We start from the raw sequence: 9,823 nt of genomic DNA, 5'->3' as shown, positions 1-9,823 counted from the left end.
AGTAACAGAAATGAAATGAAGCGGCAAAAATGCTCAGAAGAGCAAATGTACTTTTTTTTTTTTTTTTTTTTTACTGCTTACATACATTTATTGAGTCACAAAAAGAATGAAATGAAAGGTATAATCACTGGGGGAGTGTTAGGCACCCTTCAGTGACTGTAATCACTTAACTCAGTGCTGTCCAACTGGCGACCCCCCTCTGTTTGGTCCCCCACCAAAAGTTTTTTAATATATAGTTATTGTGCAGACTGTAGGAGCAGTGCCAGCATTGTGTCACTGTATGCTGCCTGTGTGTGCCATACAGCATAGGGCAGGCAGAGTATGGCACACACAGGCAGGATGGGGCAGGCACAGTATGGCACACACACAGGCAGGGAAGGGAAGGCAGAGTATGGCACACACAGGCAGGGTAGGGCAGGCAGAGTATGGCACACACAGGCAGGGTAGGGAAGGCAGAGTATGGCACACACACACAGGCAGGGTAGGGAAGGCAGAGTATGGCACACACACAGGCAGGGTAGGGAAGGCAGAGTATGGCACACACAGGCAGGGTAGGGAAGGCAGAGTGTGGCACACACAGGCAGGGTAGGGAAGGCAGAGTGTGGCGCACACACAGGCAGGGTAGGGAAGGCAGAGTGTGGCACACACAGGCAGGGTAGGGAAGGCAGAGTGTGGCACACACAGGCAGGGTAGGGAAGGCAGAGTGTGGCACACAGGCATCGTAGGGCAGGCAGAGTATAGCACACACAGGCAGGGTAGGGAAGGCAGAGTATGGCAGGTTTTTGCTGTACTACAACCATTAATATGGGTATGGTCATGTGATAACACGGGTGTGGTTTCAAAAAGGGGAGTGGTCAAAACTGGCTTCCATTATCGGCCCTCCACCACGTAGGTTGGAAAAATTACGGCCCTTGGTACCACAGAAGTTGGACAGCACTGACTTAACTGATACCCCAGCCTTGCGCTCCTGTTACTGCAATGCTCTTCCTTCTTCTGTCTTCATGCCACTGTGAAAAGCTGAAATGTAACAAAAAAAAGCTGATTTTTTCACTCTACTGCACATGCCTCAGCCCTGGGATCTAAAAGAGAGGAAGAGAATCACTCACTAGCAGGTACCCCAGGCCGATGCAGTTCTCCGTTAACAAGCCCCGGCTGGGATAGTAGGTAAGTGGTTAAAATCAGTGGGGGTGCCCCCCACCAGTGATTGTACCTTTCCTTCTCCTTTCAGTATGTCTACTACTGACTGATTTAAATGGATTTTGCAGTAAATTACTGCTATTTGGTATGTCCACATTTGTTATTTATATGATTATTATTCAGCGAACCAGAGACCAGCTTCTCTGTTTCAGTATTACACTAGAATGTTTTGGGAGAAGAATGGCTGGGCTGTTAGGAATCCGTTTCTCTCGGTTCCTATGTGCATAAAAATCATGGGGAACAAGATGTATTGCCAAGAACAATTCTCACAAATAGTCCCCAGAGGACTGGACTAGATAGGACTGAACCATTGTGGAAATATATGAATTGCCAATGAAGGGGTCTGCCATTATCCAGTTATTATGACTGTTGAAGACTGATTAGTTTCTGGATTTTTCCAATAAATTTTCAAAAACAAAGTTTTGCTAAGAATATTTTTCCCCTCAAAATTAACTCAAGGGTTAGAATGTAACAATCAGTTTGGATTGAAAATGGGGCAGCAGAACAGTATAAATTAAAAAAAAAAGTGGAGAAACAAGGAGAAACCTACTTTTTTTTCCAGTTTCTGCAGTAGGCACGAGTCACTGGCTTTTTTTTTTTCAACTATTGGCAAACAGCTAAAAAGGTTACTGATGAACCCCAATATCCTGTGCCTAAAATCTATACATGTTCCAGGGGAAGGCTTTCACAGCAGTGTTTTGTTTGATCTGAAAGAAAGGAAGTCAAGAACACCAACAAGGTCAGGAAATGCTTATTACTTTTTCCATAAAAAAAATCAATAGTAGGGATACAGATTCTATCAGATTCTATGGGGGGAATTTCACAAAATTGGAAAGAGCCCTTTTTTGGAGTAAAAGTGGTTGAAAAACTGATGAAAAACACTTTCTCCAGATTCACAAACAGAAATCCACCTAAATTCTGACTCAACCGCCACTTTTCCGTTTTTGGTGAAATAAAGACTGTTTAAAGACACTTGTGAATTTGTTGTTTAAACGACATTTATATGACGTTTTAACAACATTTTTTCCCCCGATATTTTCAAAATGGAGTAAAGCTCAGTGTTCTGTTTTGTTTCACCCAGTCTCCACACACCTCTGGTATGGGTCCCATTGGGGGATTCTTATCATATTAATGGAGATTAGCATCCTATTGTTAGGGAACAAGTTTCTGTCTAACCCTAGAACAATGGGTACAAAAAGCCTCATTAATATTTTATAAACAAGTAAAACACTTAAAAAATAAAGTTCAATTTATATCATATATAAAAGTTTTTACCTCACATTTGCATAAATATGCTAGTTTTAGCTTAATCAATGAGGCAATAATAGCATTTTGTATGAATATATTGTAAACATTTTTATTTAAAGGAAAAGTAAAGCCTCCAAGGCTATTGTTTAAGTTTAGCAGCAGTTCCCCCTCTTTAATCGCTTCACTGATATTTGTCCCAACTTTTCTGTGCCCCCATAGCATGTCCAGAACTACAGAGTTGCTTGACAGCATTGGTCCCCCACTGTTCACAGCAGCCATCTTGGTGAACAGCACACTAGCACCCAAACTGGGATATTGGGGTACAGGGTTGGACTGGCCCCAACGGGGCACTGGATAAAATCCCAGTGGGCCCTAGTCCTGTTGGACCTCTTTTCACTGGGCATGTTGGTGTGTGGGCCGGGTTGCTTCTGACCAGTAATGAGTAGGGGCTAGAGAAGAAGCTATTTAGACCATTAAATCTTGTTACAGAAGTGGAATTACACAGAAATATAGGAAACATTAGAAAGCCGAGCTTGTTCTGAAAAAATTATGTATAGTTTCCCTGGGCAAACTAAAATTACTCTTCAGGAAATCCCCCCAAAATGAAATGACAAATGGCATATGAAATGCAAAATCCTGCTGGTTAAATCTGTATCCCAAGGCTCATGTAGCTGTGGGACTGGGTTTGATGGCGCACTGACAGAATTAGTTAAAGGCAAATTCATAAAAAAATTTGGGAATATGACAAAATCTAAAAGACAAATTCAAAAAAGTGGAGATAGATGTTTGTGAATTAGGTGGAAAATCAGACAAATCTATCTCCACTTTTATTTTGTCTCAATATCACCACTTTTGTGAATTCCTCCCTATATGTCTTTACTTAATCCCATAATTCCCTGTTTGTTGAGGAGGAGCAGACAGAGCAAAAAGGATGGCTATACATCCATGATGGCTGAGGGGAGAAATTGGTCTCTTTCAATTGGTAGTCTGTAGTTCAAACACAAAGGACTCCCTGGTTATAATGCAGGGTGTATTGTTTAGCCCCAAATGTACAGCATAGGGAGGCAAGTCCTATATGGCAAAGATGTCCACTTTCAGGGACAATCCAGTGAGAAACCAAAGAAAAAAAATACTTTTTGGCTGTGATCAAAGATTTCTAAAACACCTCCCAGACTATGAGACTGTTAAAATAATTTAGAAGAGGGAAAGCCCTAGCCCAGTGCTCATCCAAAGAAAAATGTTTTCATACACTCTATCCTTGTGACCAAGCCCATAAGGATAAGTGGGATAGTGCTTCTAAGATGCCCCAGTGGAATGGTTGGCTAAGAAAACCACCATTCCCCTAGAGCAGTGATTCCCGGCCAGTGGCTTGTGAGCAACATGTTTCAGACTGTCTCATGGACAGCAGTACTCTGACTTGAAACTATGGCAGCCTGTACAGATGAATCCTCACAGAAAAATTAAACTGCAGCACATCCTTGTTGCAAAAGTGAAAAGTTGATTTTATTTTCAGGTCAAATAGCAGGATGTGCTGCAGTTTAATTTCTCTGTGATGTTTGTCTAAACCCTTGGCAAGGGGTTATCTGACTGCTTAGCCCCCAACTGAAAAAAGCATATTACAAGGTGGTAGAAGCACACACCAATCGAGTGCCTACAGATAAATCCTTTTGGCATGCACAATCATCTTTCCAGGATATTGAGCATGGTCCACTTTCTATGTATGGATATTCTCCAGGTGATGAGTTTGATGCAGACTAGTAAATGCAGCAGAGTGGGTGGAGGAGAAAGGCTGTTTTAGCCTACACAAACCAGAGGGAAGGGCTCATGAATTATGTCAGGAGGGCTGAGAAAGTACACCCGAGTCAATAGGTTTAGATGAAAAGTTATTCAGGGTGGGAGGAGGAGGCGGACTGATCCATTGCAAAGGGGGTAATCTTGAGGGAGGAGAGTGGACAATGAATACTGAGAGAGGGGTGGACTGCTTCATTTCAGAGGGAGGAGTAGAGATGAGGCAACCGGGAGCTTGGACCTGTCAGCATAAAGTAAAGTGGGTTGCAAAATTTTGAGCCACAGTGGGGGAGACACAAGAGATGAATGTGCAAGGGGGACAGGGCAGGACTGCTGTAAGCCCTGCTACAAAGGAAAAAAAAAACTACTAAAAGTCTTTTTTATTTTCCTTGGGAGAAATAAGCTGTTTTAAGAACAGTGCTTGAAACCATACTTGGAAACTGTACTGTATATTATTATACAGCATTATTAACACATCAACACCAATTCATATAGGGTTTTTTAAACAATAAGTGACAAGAGACACTTCCAAGATAAAAACAGTGCAAACACCATTAGCAGCACTGAGCGGCTTGATTTACATATAAATTACAATTTATGTAGCTTATATGATATGTTGTCCATCTGTAGGTTCATTTTTGCAAATATGTGACATAAAGCTGATTGCTAAAGCTCATCTGTGTAGATATAATTGTATGGAAAACAATGTGCTACTCTGACACTACAGGTGATATTGTAACTCTAAATGAAGAAAAGCTCATATTTGACTTGTCCCAGCTGATTTTCCTTTTCAGTGCAGTATGAAATATCTCAGAAATATGTGCAAAAGCTACCAGGTCAAATTTAATAATGCACCATTAATTCATACTTAGGAAGAAACACACAATCAGTTCGTAATATCTCTTCCTGCTGAAAATTTATGGAAAACTATAGCTAAAGCTGCACTCATGTAAAGGAATATTCTGCAGCCTTCATAAATATTCATGGGAAAGAGAAGACCAGACAGTATAAAGTATAGAAGCAGGCAGAAGTTGGAAAAAAATCATACATGTAATACATTGTTATAATAATACATTCATTAAACTGGGCAACCATTGCTTTCTTCTTTTATTTGGGTATTTCAGTTAGAAAACCCATTAGGACATTTTTCTTAAATGTCCTTTTTTAAAATTGCTCCTAGATGTGGCCGCCTGAAAACTCAGTTTGTCATTGCCTTGGGCTACGCAATGGCCATCCAACTGAAAACATGTCATGTTGATACTTTTTAGCTTTTGCATTTCATATGGCTGATTTAGTAAACACAATGATAGTCTCAGTACTTTTCCATTACCAACCTAGTCATTTCAAAAATGATACAATGAAGGTTGGTTTATTCTACCTTTGCTTCAAGTTAAAGCATTGGCTTGGGTTACCACACTAACTGAACATTAAAGGGCACTGCTATATTATTTGAATTGGCTCTTGGCTGGAATGTCTACCTTATATTATGATTGTGCTACTACTGAAACCACATTTTTTATACAGCCCAGGGCCAATTATCTGTAGCATAACATGCAACAATATTTATAATACAATCTTGTAGATTGTAAGCTCTTTTGGGCAGGGCTCTCTTCACCTCTTGTATCAGTTATTGATTGCTTTATATGTTACTCTGTATGTCCAATGTATGTAACCCACTTATTGTACAGCGCTGCGGAGTATGTTGGCGCTTTATAAATAAATGTTAATAATAATAAGGGGGGACGTATACCACTTGTAATGAGGCAGCCCAAAGATCAATTTTTAGGGAATATCAAGAATGAACAACCTGAATTTGTATTTAGCTTTGTGTAACTGTAAGCTGTTTTATGAATAATTAATAGAAGAACAATTTGCTTCCCTACTTACTGCTGGGAGGAATGTTTCTCATGCCAGTCAGCCTTCCCCTAAAGAAGAACCAGTGCAACTTTTTTTTTATTAGAGGCGCTATCTCAGCTGGAAATCAGAATCACATACAAAATGGACTTTGTTGATATTGTTGTAAAGGGAGCTATATGCAGCAACCTGTGTTAATATTACATTTATATCAATCTATATATTGAATCTATACCATAATCTATACATTGTCTATACCAGGGGTGGCCAAAAGAGCGATCGCGGTCCACCAGTCGATCCCCCGTGGATTACTGGTGGACCATGTCGAAGCCGGGAAATGCAGAAGTGCGGTATGTGTACGTACGTACTGGAATCTATACCGCCTTTAAAAAGAGGGGGTGATAGAGAGCTTAGGCTGAAACAAAGGGAGGTGTGGTGGATCAATAAATTACAATCGCTATCCCCAGCAGGATTAAACAGGGATTATGTTCTGTATCTGTTTCTCTTTTTGTAATCCATAAATACTTTGTTGTTATTTGCTGATTAATGCCTTGTGAGGGTACTGCATTATTCATGACTCAAGAATGATTGCTATGGTAACGTTTATTTCATGATGTCATTTCCTGTGTATCCCTTTAAATGTGACTCACTGAGTGGGTCACATTATTACAGGCTTGATAAAGGGCATGTACTTTGTCTGAAACGTTGCATATGTGATTCTTTTAATACACTTTTTTTGCAAATAATCCGTGTGCCGCATCTTTTTCAAGGTTATCTATGGTGAAGGGATGTGACGGCGTCCTGAAGTTGCAGAGCACCGGGATTCACACTATGGATGAGTGCGGTAACAGTGCTTTTTGTGTATATATATATATATATATATATATATATATGGTACAAATATCAAATATATATACACATCTATACCACTGTACATAAATTGTATACATTCAGTCTATAAAATATCTTAAATACATCAATACCATGAGTTTAATCGATTTAGAAAAACAAATTGGAGTTCACAAATTCAAAAACTGATAAATAAGCCCCTCAATCTGTATAATTAATCTATATATATCATAATGTATACAGTGATTTATACATTAAATTTATCATTTAATTCAACTCCATAATATGTAAAGTTTATACCATAAATCTATACTACATATCTATAATTCTATATCATAATATTTGCATTGTATCTATACCATAATCTATACATTATGGGGCATATTTACTAAAATCCAAAGTTTTTCTGGGCTTAAATAATGATATGGTAAAAAATTGTGTAACCACAATAATTTCTGAAATTCTAAAATGCCATAAAAATGCTTTTATCGTTTGCACCAATTGCATTCCGAAAGTCATGTAATTTTTGTTCGTTAAGCCATGGAAACCTTTCTGGCTTTGATGCCTTCCATGTTTGGCTTTGGAAGCCTTCCTCGACAGATCAAACCTGGCAAAAAGATAGTCCCAAGGAAAGTTTAACCAAAGCTTTATAGAATTCTAAAATTAGAAAAACTACGAAATTATCTCAAAATTGTTTAGTAAATGGGCCCCTAAATCTGTACAATAATATATACGTTAATCTATATTAATATTAAACCTTTATTATAAATCTATACCAATAAATGAGAAATCTATACCATAATCTAAACATTACACCTTTATCATAATTGTATACATTACATTTATACCAAATTATATAGATTATATATGTTCCATAATTCTATATATTAAAGCTATACCATAATCTATGATGATTATTAGATCTATACCATAAACCTCTACCACAACATATCCATTAAATATTTAATAAATCTAAATCCTAACTCATGTTCATGAAATCTAATTTATTAGTTGAATTTGAGTTTTTAATGATACATTTTCCAGAACCTCAAATGTTTGAGATTGATTAAGCGCACAAAACTTAAATGTAAAAATTTTACATAGTAGATTTTTTTCCCATTTTCTTGGTAGACTCATTTAAAGGGATACCGTCATGATTTTTATGGTGTACTTTTTATTTCTAAATTACACTGTTTACAAAGCAAATAATTCACTCTACTATTTAAAATTTTATTCTTGAACCAACCATCCATTCTGAGTCAGAGCTTTCAGAAGGAGCCAGCGTTACACATTAGAACTGCTTTCAGGTAACCTATTGTTTCTTCTACTACCATGTATCTATCGCAAGCCAGACTTGGATCTCTTACTACTGAGTGCTATTCTGATATCTACTGGGAAAGGAAGGGGAGTGATATCACTAAAGTGTGATTGAAGTTAATCAGAGCACAGGTCACATGGTTGTGGCACCCTGGGAAATGAACAAAATGTGAAATTTCAAAATTAAACATAAAAAAACTGTGTTTTTGAAAAATGGATTTCAATGCAGGATTCTACTAGAGAAGCTCTATTTACTGATACATTTTGAAAAAAACATGTTTTCCCATGACAATATTCCTTTAAAATGATGAGTAGAATGTGATTTCACTGCATTCTAGGGTTTTTCATGTTCTCAATTGATTGTGTCCACATTCAAATTTTGTGAGTTTACAAGTTTTTTAAAATGATACACATATGACATATGATCTACATTGAGTTCACATACAGTGGAATAGATTTAATACATAGATTTAATATATAGATTATTTATATTATGTATTATTTATGATATATATTCTAGGTATAGATTTATAGTATAAATGTAATTTATAGATTATGGTATAGGCTTAAAATATAGATTTAATAGACTGAATGTATAGAATTCACTTACAATAGTATAGATGAAATATGTATATGTAATGTATATACAATGGTTAGTGATGAGTGAATATTGATGAAACTACAAAATTTTACTGAAATGTATTATCAATGAAAAGGCATTGCTTTTGGTCCTGACTTGGTTCTCAGAATAAAAAGTAAACTAACTGAACAGTTATTTCCCATATGGTTTTCTATCCTGTTTGCCAATTTACAGGTTAGAGAGATGCAAAGGAGGAAGTTGTGTTTTGGCTATACATTAGACATCTATTCACTCCATCTATTATAGGTTACATTTTTGGCAAACTACAAACATTTTGGTTTTGCACATTTTTAATATGCAAGGAAGTGCTAGTCTTTGAAAAATATGACCAAAGGTAAATGAGACCACTATATGGGGTTTATCTTGGCGTGGTATGGTGGCTTACCAATTTTATGACCATAATTGTGTTGCTAAAAACCTGTTCTTTTTAACACATGCACTAGCATAGATACTAAATTACTTATGAAACAGGGGACCAGGGAATGTGCATTGATCAATCCACCTCTTTATTTTGCACAGCCTATCTATTTGCCCAGTTATATTTGTATACTGAACAGTTCCTTTACTTATGTACTTTAATTATTGACTGTCAAATCAATTGTCGCTGCAACAATTCGGAAAAGTAGAGTTTTAGGACAAAACCCAGCAAAATCTCTAAAGTTTCGAGACAAAAGAAAGACCTTCAAGGAAAGGGACCTTTGCCATTGGCTTCTACATGAACTCAGCAAGTTTAATCTGGTGAATTGTCGAATTTGGATTTTTAGCTGTTTAGATGCATAGTAAATCTTGGAAAAGTCACAGCGTATTTCTCTGCAACTTTTTAGAAAAAAATCAAAATTGAGTTAAAAATAAAAAAATCGATGGTTAGTAAATGAGCCCCAAAATGTATCTAAAGTATTTGTATATACATTGTTGTTACTAGTCCTTTAG

This window comes from Xenopus tropicalis, chromosome 6, assembly GCF_000004195.4.
Source record: "Xenopus tropicalis strain Nigerian chromosome 6, UCB_Xtro_10.0, whole genome shotgun sequence".
Classification (NCBI taxonomy): Eukaryota; Metazoa; Chordata; class Amphibia; order Anura; family Pipidae; genus Xenopus; species Xenopus tropicalis.
The sequence above is the reverse complement of the archived record's forward strand: the minus strand, read 5'-3'. Positions refer to the sequence as shown.